At 47.3% G+C, this 15,000-nt stretch overlaps 1 long non-coding RNA gene across 1 annotated transcript in view; it reads right to left on the bottom strand.

Moving 5' to 3' along the window:
• Positions 1 to 14,292: 14,292 nt before the first annotated feature.
• The window catches only part of LOC134462824 (uncharacterized), a 3,386-nt gene continuing 2,678 nt past the window's right edge, over positions 14,293 to 15,000 (bottom strand). The window contains exon 3 of the long non-coding RNA XR_010037588.1: positions 14,293 to 14,377. This is a non-coding gene — a long non-coding RNA (uncharacterized LOC134462824). The remainder of the gene's footprint in view (positions 14,378 to 15,000) is intronic.

The following is a 15,000-nucleotide window of genomic DNA, read 5'->3' as shown; positions in this document are numbered from 1 at the left end:
ATGCGCTTTAATGTGTTCCACTAATTACTTTATCCGTAATGAGAAAGGGAAAGGCCAGAGGCAGCAGTGGTATGGGCTTAAATTCGGCCTGAGAGGAAAATGGAAAAGGCATGATGAATGAATGGACCAACTATGTTTTTTAAAAAGTCTGTCTGTCTGTGTGAATGACCATGCATTTCCACACCCAGCTGTGGGAAATATTTCTGGGGAAAAGTTCCACACACCAGTAGCATAGAATTTACTGTTAAATATATTGACAGCAAATCTGGTATGGACCACCATGATTACAGCTAAATGACCACTCATGCATACATTCAGCAGGCAATATGCATTTCCAGATGACTTGTCACAGCCTACCAGTAAACGTGATGCATTGGAATGAAAAGGCACATACACAGACACACATACACACAGCCCTTGCAGTCAAGTTATATTCCCCTTTCCCTGTCTTATCTCTTACAGATCCAATGAGCACGCCAATCACACGACTGACGAAGATCATGGTCGAGCTGAGTCCATTCACAGGCACCTAGACCATAACGTTTTCGACGCGTTTAAATGCTGCTACCTATGGGCTCTGATATAGCCACACCATAATGCACGCATACAATTCTATGGGCATTGGGCAACCATCTGCGGTTATCCAAGCACTGTGCATTCCCACATGAGGCAGAGAAAGGAAGATCTCCGTGCAACGGCGTGCAACGGACAGTTTTAGTGACTGCAATCAAATCATTCTAAAATCCCAGGCAGTAATGACACAGCATCCGTGGCTTTGATAACGCACAGAAAATCAGACAGGGTTGAGATGAAAGTGCGCTCGGACCGTTGTGCAGGTGGCTGCTCTGCGCAATAGACCAGCAATCAAATTCGTCACTTTGCAAGTCAAATGTTGAGGCAGAAATCTGGTCACCAATTCACTCATCCACAACAAATTGTTGAACTGATGGAAATGTGATACAATACCTTCAGAGGCCGTCGTTCCCAAAGACGAGTCTTGCGCTGGGGACGAATGGCTGAGTTTTTCTCGTCCGCTTTTCCAACACGGATCAGCAAGGAGGGTGGGGGGCATGGGGTGGGTGGTTGGTTAGGGGGAGACCTCGCGGAGATGATGCCACTCCCGGGAGGACAAGCTTGCCTCTCTGCCTCTCTGAAGACAGTCGCTCAAATCGTACATAGATATGTTTGAACGTCGGAAAGCTCAACAAGCGTCTGTTAGTCTGGCATTCTTACCGTCGCAAACAGCCTAGCAAGCAACACTTTGGTAACATCGGCTATAAAAGCAGCGGCTAAAATCTTTTTGAAACATGTAGCACAAAACACACGAATTGTATTCAAAGTAACCAAACCATCAACCAAGCTGCATATTGACCCGGTGCCACCTAAAACCAGTCCATTTTGCTCGCAGAAATGTGAGGAATGCGAGAAGACGCGGGAGTGTAAATGGACGATTATGCACCGCATTTCTCCATACCTCAAATTCAGAATAACACCGTGTTTCACTTGAGAGCATGAATACCCATGATAGGCCTACAGCAAGCATATGCTGCCCCCTCCCGTTGAAGTCCAACCGCCTGTGACAGGACAGCTGGGTAAAGGACACGATTTAGGCTATTTGAGTTTGGGAAATGTGCTTTTAGAAAGATTTTAGATGAATGAATGGATGAATGATAATTCAATAAATATAAATAAGAATAAATACAATTTTCTTCCTGCACAGATTCTCTAAGAAGCAATGGGCCTCATCAATGTCCCCTGCGTCTGTGTGTGTGTGTGTGTGTGTGTGTGTGTGTGTGTGTGTGTGTGTGTGTGTGTGTACTGAGTGAGTGCTGTAGGTACTGTAGGCCTTTACCAAGATAAAAGCTTAAGCATTTTCTTCACCTGCATGTGTGGCTGTGTGTTGGTATACCAAGAAACAAGTACTTTGAACAGCCGGCTTGCAAAGCACATTGTGGCTTGGTTGGAATCATTGGTGGTAGTGGGGGGGATTGTGGGAGGGCTGGTGTGTGTGTGTGTGTGTGTGTGTGTGTGTGTGTGTGTGTGTGTGTGTGTGTGTGTGTGTGTGTGTGTGTGTGTGTGTGTGTGTGTGTGTGTGTGTGTGTGTGTGTGTGTGTGTGTGTGTGTGTGTGTGGAGGGGGAGGTGTATGAAGTAGAAGTAGAAGTACTCTACAGGTGTAAATACAACATCAGAAGTGTGATACTGTATAACATAGTTGAAACCACCGCTCACTTTAGTGCACTCTGCTGCACTTTCATGCCAACCACCATCTGTCCATTTACAGTTGACTTGCTTGCTTGGTGCAAAACATTTACAATGGCGCCACTTGGTGGAGGAAGAAAGTGTTCAATCCTGGCACCAATGTGTTTCACAGGATAGCAATCAATCAATCAATCAATCAATCAATCAATCAAATCAATCAAATCAATCAATCAAAGTGATTTATATAGGCCTAGCACATTATCGAACAAAACCGTCATTCAGTCTGCCAGAGAGTAGGGAAAGAGAAAAGAGAGGAGAGAACAAATTAGATTGTGTTATACATATAACTAACTACCCAGCAAATTTGTCAGAGTTAGATTTCCGGTGTTCAGCCAAAATCTGAACATCAAAAGTTGCAGCAACACAGTGTTATTTGACTCCTCTGGATCGGAGTTGGTAAGCTAAGAGAGCTACAGAGTTAATGTTTAACTCCTTAGAGAGTTATGAAAACCACGCCTCCCCAAATTTCAAATGATTTGGCAACATGAGCAGCCATTTTTTTTGAGTCCCCTATAAGTGAACCAAACTCAATCCTCTGTAAGTGAACCAAATTCTGAAACAACAGACAAAGAACTCTGTTCTGTTTTTCTTCACATTGTGATATTGTGTGTATACTACAAAATAATGGGCCATGGGCAGTCATGGGTGAGCGGTTAGGCCTTTTGGGTCCTCTTTTTGTTCAACAGTTTGTAGGCCTACAACAGTTAAGGACTACAAATGGCAACAATATGCACCGTTTGCAGTAACTCACTGTAACTTGTACATTTCTCCGGTAACAGCCTATGAACAGTTTAGCCTCATTTAATGTGTAAAATATAGGCTAGCATTATTTGAAAAAGTCTACCTGGGACAGTAATCCCTTGATTCAATCTCTTAGAAGTATCCTAGTCTATTAGAAACTGCCATTCTACCCCATCCAAATCAATCTATCAATCAATTCCTGACCTCACCTGAGTGCTAAGGGCTGTCATGCAATAGGTGCGATCGAGTTGTCGTCAACGCATGCATGTGCATTTAGACAGCAATGCATCCTGGATGAAAATGATGCATGACGGTTAGATTTCCTGTCAAACTTCAACATTTCGGTGATGTTGCGTTGACGAGGTGACATGTCACATGGTGTCAAACTATCGCGGGATGAATGCGACTGCAGTCAGATCTTGCAACTTCTGCAGTTGCTTATCCCCTTCAACGCTCGTCTGCGGACTGCCTCCGAGGTCACGCGCCCATGAACTGGTTGGTCAACAACTCACTCACGTGTGTATATGGGTCTTGTCTCACACCTCTACACAAGTTTGCGTAGGTCCCCACTTCAGCTCCTCCTCACTGCCTGTCCCCCCACTCCTCACACGTGGTGTGTTAGTAGAGCAAACCGGTGCGAGCTCATAGTCTCGTTCATATTTGTGGCCGACTGTAAATGCGCTGTATTTAATAACACCCACATCGTGACAACAAGTTCTCGTCCACGCCCTTCGTCGATGTTGATCGACAGCAACAAAGTCGTATGGGGCTAATGATTGAATTACTGCCTGCATCGGCAAAATGCCTCATCACTCTGGTCACATGGTTCACTTGAACCTGTACTTAAACCGGGACTGTTGCATTGTGCTGCTCACTGGTTGCTAGCTAGCTAGCTGGCCGACTGGCTGTAAGGCCACAGCAATTTATAGGACCCCAGCCCCAACACTCTAGCGCCACCAGCAGGTCAAAGTTGCAGGTACATTTCTGCTTGTAACTTTTGAACCGCTGGGCCAATTTCCATAATCTTGGTATCCCTGGAATCCTTGGGCCAAGACGAATCCAACGCACCATATGACGTCATTTTCCGCCTGGATAGTTTTCCCGCCATTTTGAATTTTGTGAAATTCAATAAAAATGCTACTTCTCCCACAATTTTTGACCAATTCACCCGAGACTTGGTATATAATATCTCTGGACTGAGCTTTATATGGGGTCTCAAGGAATATTGGATATCTTTTATCGTTTAGCCATGACAGCCAATCAAAATTGTCGTAAAAGTGCCAAAACAGGAAGTGAGGTCATATCTCAGCAACCCTTTGTCGGTTTTGGCTAGGATTTTGTACACACATAGATGTCCATCCCATGACCTACTGAACAAAAATTCAGACCCCCAGCTCAAACTCTGTAGCGCCACCAACAGGTCAAAATTTTAGCTACATTTTTGCCTGTAGCTTTTAAACCATATGCACAATGTAAAATATATTATTATCACTAGAATCCTTGGGCCAAGCCGAATCCAACGCACTATATGACGTTATGTCAACGCAGAAGGGAAATTCCGCCATTTTGAATTTTGTAAAATTCACTGTAAGTCTATGGCAGCATAGAACCGTACATAGAATAATGCTGTAAATTGGCACACACATTTGAGGCAGCATCAACATTACCCACAGCAAGTTATAGGTCCCCAGCCCCAATACTCTAGCGCCACCAGCAGGTCAAAGTAGCAGGTACATTTCTGCTTGTAACTTTTGAACCGCTGGGCCAATTTTCATAAACTTATGTATTATATTGTATATTGTATGAATATAGTATCTCTGGACTGAGCTTTATATGGGGTCTCAAGGAATATTGGATATCTTTTATCGTTTAGCCGTGACAGCCAATCAAAATTGATGTAAAAGTGGTGAAACAGGAAGTGAGGTCATATCTCAGCAACCCTTTGTCGGTTTCGGTTAGGATTTTGTACATGCATAGATGTCCATCATATGATCTTTTGAAAAAAAAATCAGACCCCCAGCTCAAACTCTGTAGCCTGTAGCTTTTAAACCATATGCACGATGTAAAATATATCATTATCACTAGAATCCTTGGGCCAAGCCAAATCCAACGCACTATATGACGTTATGTCAACGCAGAAGGGAAATTCCGACATTTTGAATTTTTTAAAATTCAATAAAATGCTACTAGTCACACATTTTTTGTCAGAATGACCTGCAAAAAGGTACACATCATCTGCACACTGATAGGCATTAGGGTATCCAAAGAATTTTTGATACCTCTTATCGTTTGGAGGTGACAGCCAATCAAAATTGTCGTAAAAGTGGCAAAACAGGAAGTGAGGTCATATCTCAGCAACCGTTTGTCAGATTCTTTTAGCTATTTTTTGCACACATACTAGTCAATCCCATGACCTCCCACAAAAAATCCAGATTCCCAGCTCAAACTCTCTAGCGCCACCAACAGGTAACAGGAAGTGAGCTTTTATGTCGGCAGCCCTTTAAGGGATTCAAAATAAACATGGTTCATGTGAGCACACTTCTTCCAAGGAATGCACATCAACATTGGCGAGATTTTGGCCAAAGGGGGCGCTGCAGTTCCTTCTGTTGCCGTGGCGACTTTGGCAAGTTTACTGCTTGGCCCCGCATTGCTGCTTGCAGCTATATTTAACTAGCTTGTTTGTTAGCTTGCTTGCCAGCTAGCTTTGGCCTACATTTTCAGGCCATTTTTAATAATATCTGAGGAATGCATTTGCATACCCTTCAACTAGACTGGCCCACCTTCCAGCACTAGCCAATCTGTCAATTTATTTTAAATATCTAAATAGGCTGATGTTTATTGGACTCCAGTGAGTATAATCCAATAACTTATCTGTTTGTAACTCTATAATTGGACAGGCCTGAGTATAAACAGTCCAATGAGTTGTCTGGTTGTGTCAGAATGCAATCAATCAGCTGCGTAGCCGGTTTGCTAACCATTATGATTATGACCATGTTTTGTCAGCTGGACGGACCAACGGACGGACGGACGCCATTATAGCGATGCGTGGGACGCATATATTAAAAAGAGGTGGTCAATGCTGAAGTCAGCAAAATGCCCAGTAGGATTTAAAGTAAGGGGGGTCTGGTGCAAGCATATAGACAGAAAATGCAAATAATAGCACAGACCATGGCACGGTTGCAGTGGAAATGCAACGGTATAGGTTTCCACACACAGGGTGTAAGTAATATTGTCTCTTGTTGTCTGGCCCAGGGGCCCATGAGTCATAATCCACCCCTCTTATCTTCAAAGACCATTGGCTCCTCGTTTCTGTAGGCCTACTTGTGGACTGCACTTCATAAGTCCTGCTGTCAGGGTTGCCAGATGAGGCTGATGATTTCCAGCCAAAAAAAATGCTCAAAACCCGCCTAGAAGCCCAATTCTATTGATTTCAATGGCAAAAATTGGGCAGGTTTTTTCTGCTAATTGTCATTTTAACCCGCACACGGCCACACGGCCATCCTAAGCAGCCCAATTGGGCGGGAAACTGCCCAATCTGGCAACACTGGCTGCCGTGCTGGGACACAACACAAGTAGAAAGGCTCGAGCGGCAGCTTTCAGTGGCTGTGAAGGTACAGTAAGCACTTGAGCAGCAAGTGCAAGTTTTTACTATCTGTGTTGGATTACAAGCCCATGTGTAGACAGCATAAGATGCCCACAATGTGATCATGTAAAGTAACATTCGCCACCAGCTCTTCTACAAAGGTCTCTGAGAGAGCCGATACCCCAGCATAACCTTACATGATCCTCTTGATGATCTGAGTGTCTGGCTTGCATAATGTTGGAAGACGACACAGTAAAAGCCACATCTCATAAGCTCCCATCCCCAGTGGATTCTGAGTTCTGCTGAGCTGTCTGGGAAGCAAGGCCTACATCCAGGGGTGTCGTTCAATGGGGTAAAGTGTGAATGAGTCACCATGGCCCCGTGTATATAGGGGGGCTACACACAGTCCGATTTATGAAGATATATGGCTGGGGGGGTCCATTGGAGCTGATTGTACATAGGGCCCAACATTTGCTGCTATGTCCCTGCCTACGTCAGTGCTTCTTTTCACAGATGGATTAGGTGTTCAGCCGCCCCACGATGGGAAGAGCCCACAAATCATTTGCTGAACGTCACGACTCGAGGATGGTTTTGATTCTATAATTCTTTTCTCTTGTAACAGGATAGATGATGGGGTCATATGAGGTGGGTTTTTGTGAGCCCTCTGTGACTAAAGAGGATACTTAGTGAACAGTTTTTGACCGTATGGTCCTGGGCATGAGTTTGAAATAAAACACTTTTTTATTTCAGGCTATGTAGAGTAGAGTAGAGATACTCTATTCTACATAGCCTATAAATGTAAAAAAAATTGGAGTAGCAGTGGGGAAAAAAAACGAAAAAGGACATTTGACCTTGACCAGATTTTGTTCATCTTATCGTTCCTAAACATTTTGAATAAATCCTTGGGAAAAAAAAATGTTTTGTCATAATGTTGATCATTTCAATTTCGTGTGTGTGTGCGTGTGTGTGTGTGCGTGCATGTGTGTGTGTGTGTGTGTGTGTGTGTGAGAGAGAGAGAGAGAGAGAGAGAGAGAGAGAGAGAGAGAGAGAGAGAGAGAGAGAGAGAGAGAGCACACAATCTAAACTAAAATCTAAATATCTAATCTAATATGCAATTTAGATGTGTGTCCTATTTGCCTTTGACAATATGGGGACTCACTAGTTTCATGCTGTCTCGTCCAGGAGGGCTGTAGGCTTACTACATGCATCTCAGACAAGACGGCGTGAAACTAGTGACTCCTGTGGTAAAATCAGAAAGGTTTTAACGTGGTAAAATCCAGTAAAATAACCACTGCGTTTCCCAAAAACTATTAAGTAGTATACTATATATAAATGAGGAAACATTTTCTTTTTTTGCATGCCAGGTGCATTTTTATTGAATGCATTATGTAGTAAAATAACGTGACTGTATATTTTTTGTGAAGTTGTTTGTATATTTATATTTGTTATATGTTGAGAAAATAAATTGGATATATTTTTAATTGTTTTTGTCTGTTTTGGCTAAGACCTTTTCTTGATTCTGCCCATGTCCGTGTGTCACAAATCTATAATTTTTCCCTCTCAGTCACTCCTAAACTGTCTGCTCCATGCCACTCTTCCTCAACTCAAGATCGTCCTTGTTTCCCTTGTCCATCTCATCAAGCGTCTTCAGAATTAAAAGTCCGAGTCTGTGTCAATCTCTGAGTCAACTTCACTGAGTTCACTGTCCGTCTCCTCCTCATCTTCTTCCTCTGTCATCCTCCTGACTCCTGCGTCTTCCTTCTTTCTATTGTCCATTTGCAGAATCATATCCGTCATATCATCGAACAAGGACTCCTCCGAGTCCAAGTCTGTGTCGTTGTCTGAGTCAAAGTTCTTCTCCAGCCGCAGTAAACTTTTTCGTGTGTCAGTGTGGCTCTCTGTGTCTAGCTCTGTCCACAGTAAACTTTGTCGTTTGACATTATTGCCTTTCATCTGCATTTTCTCCAGCTCTCTCCACACCGCTCGGTTTGCATCTTTCCTTTCACCTTCCATCGCCATCAACTCTCTCTGATCCTTCATTTCTTCGGCCATGTTAAGCATCCTCACCTTGGCTTTGTTCTGCATTATTTTGATCTCTTCTTTCTCTCTCTGTTCTTTCTCCTTCGCTGCCTTGAGCTTCCTCTCTGCCTCTCTGATCATGTTCTTTTCCTCCTCATCAAAATAGTCCTCGTCCGAATCGATCTCGCTTTCTGTATCCTCGCTGCCTTGCTCCAACCTACTCCTCACATACGCAATTGCTGCTTTCTGGAGTTCGTCTTTCTCCAGAGCAGCTTTCTCCGTGCAGACTGTGGCGCTCTCCCTGCTGTCTCCATTCAGGTCTCTCAGCTGCAGGGTGGTCTGAGCCCAGAAGGGGGCTCCACAAATATTTCTTGGCCTTCCTGCCATCTTCTCCTCCTTCACCTCCTTCTTCTCCTCCTTCACCTCCTTCTTCTCCTCCTTCTCCTCCTTCTCCTCCCCCTTCTCCTCCTCCTCCTGCTTCTCCTCCTCCTCCACCTCCTCCTTCTCCTCCTTCCTATCCTCCACATGCCCCTTCTCCTCCTCAATGATGCAGGCCAGCGTGCCCCCCTGGGCTGTTTCCTTTTTGGTCATTCTTTCATTTCTCCTCTTCTTCTTTTTCTGTTTCTTCATTATCTCCTTCTCCTTCTTCAGCGTTTTCAAGAGCTCTTCTTTTTCCCGAGCTTTTTTAATCTCTCTGTCCTTTTCCCGTCTTTCATGCTCTTCTCTCTGTATTTTCTTTTCGTCAACAAGAGTAAACTTGAATTTTTCTTTGCCATGTGTTTTCTCGTTGAGGTCTTTGATGAGGGCGTGGGGCTTCTCTTTGAGGTCTTTGATGAGGGTGTGGGGCTTCTCTTTGATCACGTGTTCACTGGCCACCACCTCCTTATTCTCTTCTTCAGTGATCTTCCCGACTCCTACACCTTCCTTCTTTCTATTGTCCATCTCTTCCAATTTCTGCAGAATCATATCCATCATATACGTCTTCTGATCATGGAACGAGGACTCCTCCGAGTCCAAGTCTGTGTCGCTGTCTGAGTCAAAGTTCTTCTCCAGCCTCAGTAAACCTTGCTGTCGTTTGTCATCATTGCCTTTCATCTGCACTTTCTCCTGCTCTCTCCACACCGCTCTGTTTGCATCTTTCCTTTCAACTTCCATCGCCATCAACTCTCTCTGCTCCTTCATTTCTTCGCCCATGCTAGGCCTCCTCCCCTTGGCTTTGTTCTGCGTTACTTTTCTCTCTTCCAGCTCTCTCTGTTCTCTCTCCTTCTCCGCCTTCAGCTTCCTCTCGGCCTCTCTGACCACGTTCATGAGATGGTCCTTCTCCAGAGCATGCAGGGTGGTCTTAGCCCAGAGGGGGGCGCCACATACGCTTCGTGGGGCTGGGGAGGTTGGTGCTGCTGCTGCCTCCATCCTCTGTGGGGCCGGGGAGGGAGGTGCTCCTTTAATGCAGGTTAGGGATGCTGCTGCTTCCATCTTCCCCATGGAGGTTGGGGCTGCTGCTGCTGCCTCCATCCTCTCCTCACTCTTCTCCTCCATCCTCTCCTCACTCTTCTCCTCCATCCTCTCCTCACTCTTCTCCTCCATCCTCTCCTTACTCTTCTCCTCCATCCTCTCCTCACTCTTCTCCTCCTTCTGCTCCTCCTTCTTCTCCCCCTTCTCCTCCCTCTGCTCTAGGAGCTGGGCGCGCTCCTCCTTGAAGAGCTGCAGCAGGGTTTCCCTCTCCTCCCTCATCAGCTCCTGTAAAGGTACAGTTTGTGATATTAGTCCTCTACTTTCTACATATCATGCTGCCAAGTTACAAATAAGCCATGAATTAATATTTTAAGAACCAATAAACTTATGTTTGCTGGTCTGATCAAAGTTTATCGCCAAAGATATACTGTTTGACTGGCAGGCAATTAAGGCATTCAAGAAGACCCACATACTACGGTATGAAAATATTTCCTAGGCATAAATTATGGAAATAAAAAATCATAAAAAATATGAATACAATTAAACTGCTATAAAATTACAGTAGCCTATATACTATACACTACACTACCTTGAAAATGGTATAACGTTACAGTAGCCTACATACACACTACCTTCAAAATGGTATAAAATTACAGTAGTCTGCACTATACAGTATACTATAGCCTACATACACACTACACTAGGTACCTTGAAAATGGTTCTCTCTCTCAGCAGGAGCTTCTGGAATCTTGCCCTCTCCTGCTGGAGAAGTGTCCTCATGCACCGTGCGTTGACCCTATTCATTAATATACAAGAAGACCGTTAGTTTACATTAGATACAACCCTATTCATTAATATACAAGAAGACCGTTAGTTTACATTAGATACAACCCTATTCATTAATATACAAGAAGACCGCTAGTATACATTACATACAATCCTATTAATTAATATACAAGAAGACTGTTAGTATACATCAGATACAACCCTATTAATTAATATACAAGAAGACCGTTAGTATACATCAGATACAACCCTTTTTATTACTATACAAGAAGACCGTTAGTATACAGCAGATACAACCCTATTCATTAATCTACAAAAATACCGTAAGTATACAGCAGATACAACCATAACTCCTCTTTGTATCTGCACTTGTTGCTCTGTTTATGTCCTGTGCACTTCATATCTGCTAGTGATGTTGGCTATGATTATGCCCTCCATTGTAAGTCGTTTTGGTTAAAGAGCACCTGCCGAATGCAATGTGATGTAATGCAATGTAACCAGGGGAGCTTGCCTACTGAACTGACTGTGTGTCTTGGAGAAGACAGCACTCTCTGGCTTTATTATTTATTCTCTTCCCTAATTTACCAAACCCAGGTAACTTGTTTAGGTTGTATTTCCTACTCCACGTTCTTGCCTCTATTGGGTAGGCAGGCACCCAAAGACAGCTAGGCTAATACTTTCCTTCCTGAGTTTCAGCGCGCCCATGATTGCAACTACTGAACTGAACTACAGTACTGTTACCTGAAGGGTGTATATCCTGCTGCCCTCCTCCTCTGTAGGGCTGGGAAGGTCCTCTGCTGTGGGGCCGGGCAGGGAGGTGCTCCTTTAATGCAGGGAGGTGCTCCTTTAATACAGGGAGGTGCAGGTGCTCCTTTAATGCAGGGAGGTGCAGGTGTCTCCCTCCTCTGCTGTGGGGGTGGGCAGGGAGGTGGTGCTGCAACGTAACTCTCCTGTGGGGCCAGGCTGGTTGCTGCTGCTATAATGCAGGTTGGTACTATTGCTTGCTCCATTATCTGTGGGGTCGAGGAGGTTGGTGCTGCTGGTGCAGGTGTCTCCCTCCTCTCCTGTGGGGCCAGGCAGGGAGGTGCTCCTTTAAGGCAGGGAGGTGCTCGCTTAACGCAGATTAGGGATGCTGCTGCCTCCATCTTCTCCAGGGCCGGGGAGGTTGCTGTTGCTGCCTCCATCCTCTGTGGGGCCGGGGAGCTTGGGGCTGCTGCAACGTAACTCTTCTGTGGGGCCGGGGAGCTTGGGGCTGCTGCAACGTAACTCTTCTGTGGGGCCAGGCAGGTTGGTGGTGCTATAATGCAGGTTGGTGCTACTGCTGCCTCCATCCTCAGTGGGGTCGAGGAGGTTGCTGCTGGTGCTGCTGTCTCCACCCTGTGTGGCACCAGGGAGCTTAGGGATGCTGCTGCCGCCATCCTCTGTGGCACCAGGGAGCTTAGGGATGCTGCTGCCGCCATCCTCTGTGGGGCCGGGGAGGGTGCTGCTACTGTTGCTGCTGCCTCCATCCTCTGTGGGGCTGAGGAGGTTGGAGCTGCTGTTGCTGCTGCTCTTGCTACTGCCTGATCCTTTGTGGCTTGTTCTCTCTCCTTCTCCGCCTTCAGTTTCCTCTCGGCCTCTCTGACCACGTTCATGAGCTGGTCCTTCTCCAGAGCATGCAGGGTGGTCTGAGCCCAGAGGGGGGCGCCACATACGCTTCGTGGGGCCGGGGAGCTTGGGGATACTGCTGCTGCTGCCTCCATCCTCTGTGGGGCCAAGGAGCTTGGGGCTGCTGCAACGTTACTCTTCTGTGGCACCAGGGAGATTGGGGCTGCTGTTGCTGCTCTCTGCATCCTCTGTGGGGTCGAGGAGGTTGGAGCTGCAATGTTATTCTCCTCCAGGGCCGAAGAGGGTAGTGGTGCTGCTGCTTTAATGCAGGTTGGAGCTGCTGTTGGTGTCTCCATCCTCTGTGGCACCAGGCAGGTTGGGGCTGCTGCGGTCTCCATCCTCTGTGGGGCCGGGGAGCTTGGGGCTACTGTTGCTGCTGCTGCTTTAATGCAGGTTGGAGCTGCTGTTGGTGTCTCCATCCTCTGTGGCACCAGGCAGGTTGGGGCTGCTGCTGTCTCCATCCTCTGTGGGGCCGGGGAGCTTGGGGCTACTGTTGCTGCTGCTCTTGCTACTGCCTGATCCTTTGTGGCTTGTTCTCTCTCCTTCTCCGCCTTCAGCTTCCTCTCGGCCTCTCTGACCACGTTCATGAGCTGGTCCTTCTCCAGAGCATGCAGGGTGGTCTGAGCCCAGAGGGGGGCGCCACATACGCTTCGTGGGGCCGGGGAGCTTGGGGCTGCTACTGCTGTTGCCTCCATCCTCTGTGGGGCCGGGGAGGTTGGGACTGCTGCTGCCTCCAATTTTTTCTCCTGTGGGGCCAGGCTGGTTGCTGCTGCTATAATGCAGGTTGGGGCTACTGCCTCCATCCTCTGTGGGGCCAGGGAGGGTGGTGGTGCTGCAACGTAACTCTTATGTGGGGCCGGGGAGGTTGGGGCTACTACTGCTGCTGCCTCCATCCTCTGTGGGGCCGGGGAGGTTGGGACTGCAATGCTACTCTCCTCCAGGGCCGGGGAGGGTGGTGGTGCTGCTGCTTTAATGCAGGTTGGAGCTGCTGTTGGTGTCTCCACCCTGTGTGGCACCAGGCAGGTTGGGACTGCTGCTACCTCCATCCTCTGTGGGGCTGAGGAGGTTGGAGCTGCTGTTGCTGCTGCTCTTGCTACTGCCTGATCCTTTGTGGCTTGTTCTCTCTCCTTCTCCGCCTTCAGCTTCCTCTCGGCCTCTCTGACCACGTTCATGAGCTGGTCTTTCTCCAGAGCATGCAGGGTGGTCTGAGCCCAGAGGGGGGCGCCACATACGCTTCGTGGGGCCGGGGAGCTTGGGGGTACTGCTGCTGATGCCTCCATCCTCTGTGGGGCCGGGGAGGTTGCTGCTGCTGCAACGTTACTCTTCTGTGGCACCAGGGAGGTTGGCGTTACTGCTGCTGCTGTCTGCACCCTCTGCAGGGCTGGGGGGGCTGGTGATGAAGGTGCATCCCTCCTGTCCTGCAGGGTTGGGCAGGGCGGAGCCGGTGCCTCCCTCCTCTGCTTCTGGGCCGGGCAGCTTGCAGGCGCCTCCCTCTGCAGGGCCAGGCAGGGCAGTGTTGCTGCCTCCCTCTGCAGGGCCAGGCAGGGCAGTGTTGTTGCCTCCCTCCTCTGCTTCTGGGCCGGGCAGGGCAGTGTTGCTGCCTCCCTCCTCTGCTTCTGGGCCGGGCAGGGCAGTGTTGTTGCCTCCCTCCTCTGCTTCTGGGTCGGGCAGGGCAGTGTTGTTGCCTCCCTCCTCTGCTTCTGGGTCGGGCAGGGCAGTGTTGCTGCCTCCCTAAACTTCTCGACCGGGCTGGTCTTCTGCTGGGTTATGGAGGTCGACCCCCATGCCTCTCTCACCCTCTGCTGCAGGGGTCGGGAGCTCGGTCCCCAAGCCACCAGTACCTTCCGTTGCGGAGGGTTTGTAGGAGCAGCTCTTGCCCTCGTGTACTTCTGTTGGGTTAGACGGGAACAGAAGAGGAATGATCAACCAAAGAGACAAACAGCAAACCAAGATGCTTCCAACTTTCATTCATAATCCAAACTACTTTCGGATTGCTTGTCTGCAGCTTTCGGTGGCTTTTTACACAGCTTCCTGGAAAAAAAAGAGGCTGCATGAAATTCCTTAAAAAATGTGCATGAGAATTCTATGCTGTGGGGTAGACCGGGACTGCCGATGGTTGATCCCTGTCTATGTCATTTGTCATGTTTTGGTTCAAATGTGTGTAAATGTCCCTCACTAAAATCATGATTTCAGGTTACGTAAACCATGATTTCAGGTTTTTTGAGCATGATTCGGCACGGTTTTTGGTTTGACTATGGTTTAACCAGAGAGAGTAGAGAGAGAGAGGTTCCGTTGGCCCGTTGTTTCCGGGTTCTATTATTGCAAAGGGGAGGGGGGGAAATCCCCCTTTAGGCAGACCTAGGCAGACCTAAGGACTGTTCTATTCAATGCCAGGAGTATTATGACACGCCCCTTTAGGCAGACCGGAACCTGGTCATGTTAGGTGCCCATAGCAACCTATTACATTGGCATAATTCTATATACTTAAAGAATCTCTGGTCTAACTATAAAA

Source organism: Engraulis encrasicolus, chromosome 2, assembly GCF_034702125.1.
Source record: "Engraulis encrasicolus isolate BLACKSEA-1 chromosome 2, IST_EnEncr_1.0, whole genome shotgun sequence".
In the NCBI taxonomy this organism is placed as follows: Eukaryota; Metazoa; Chordata; class Actinopteri; order Clupeiformes; family Engraulidae; genus Engraulis; species Engraulis encrasicolus.
This window is presented reverse-complemented; position numbering and strand designations above follow the sequence as displayed.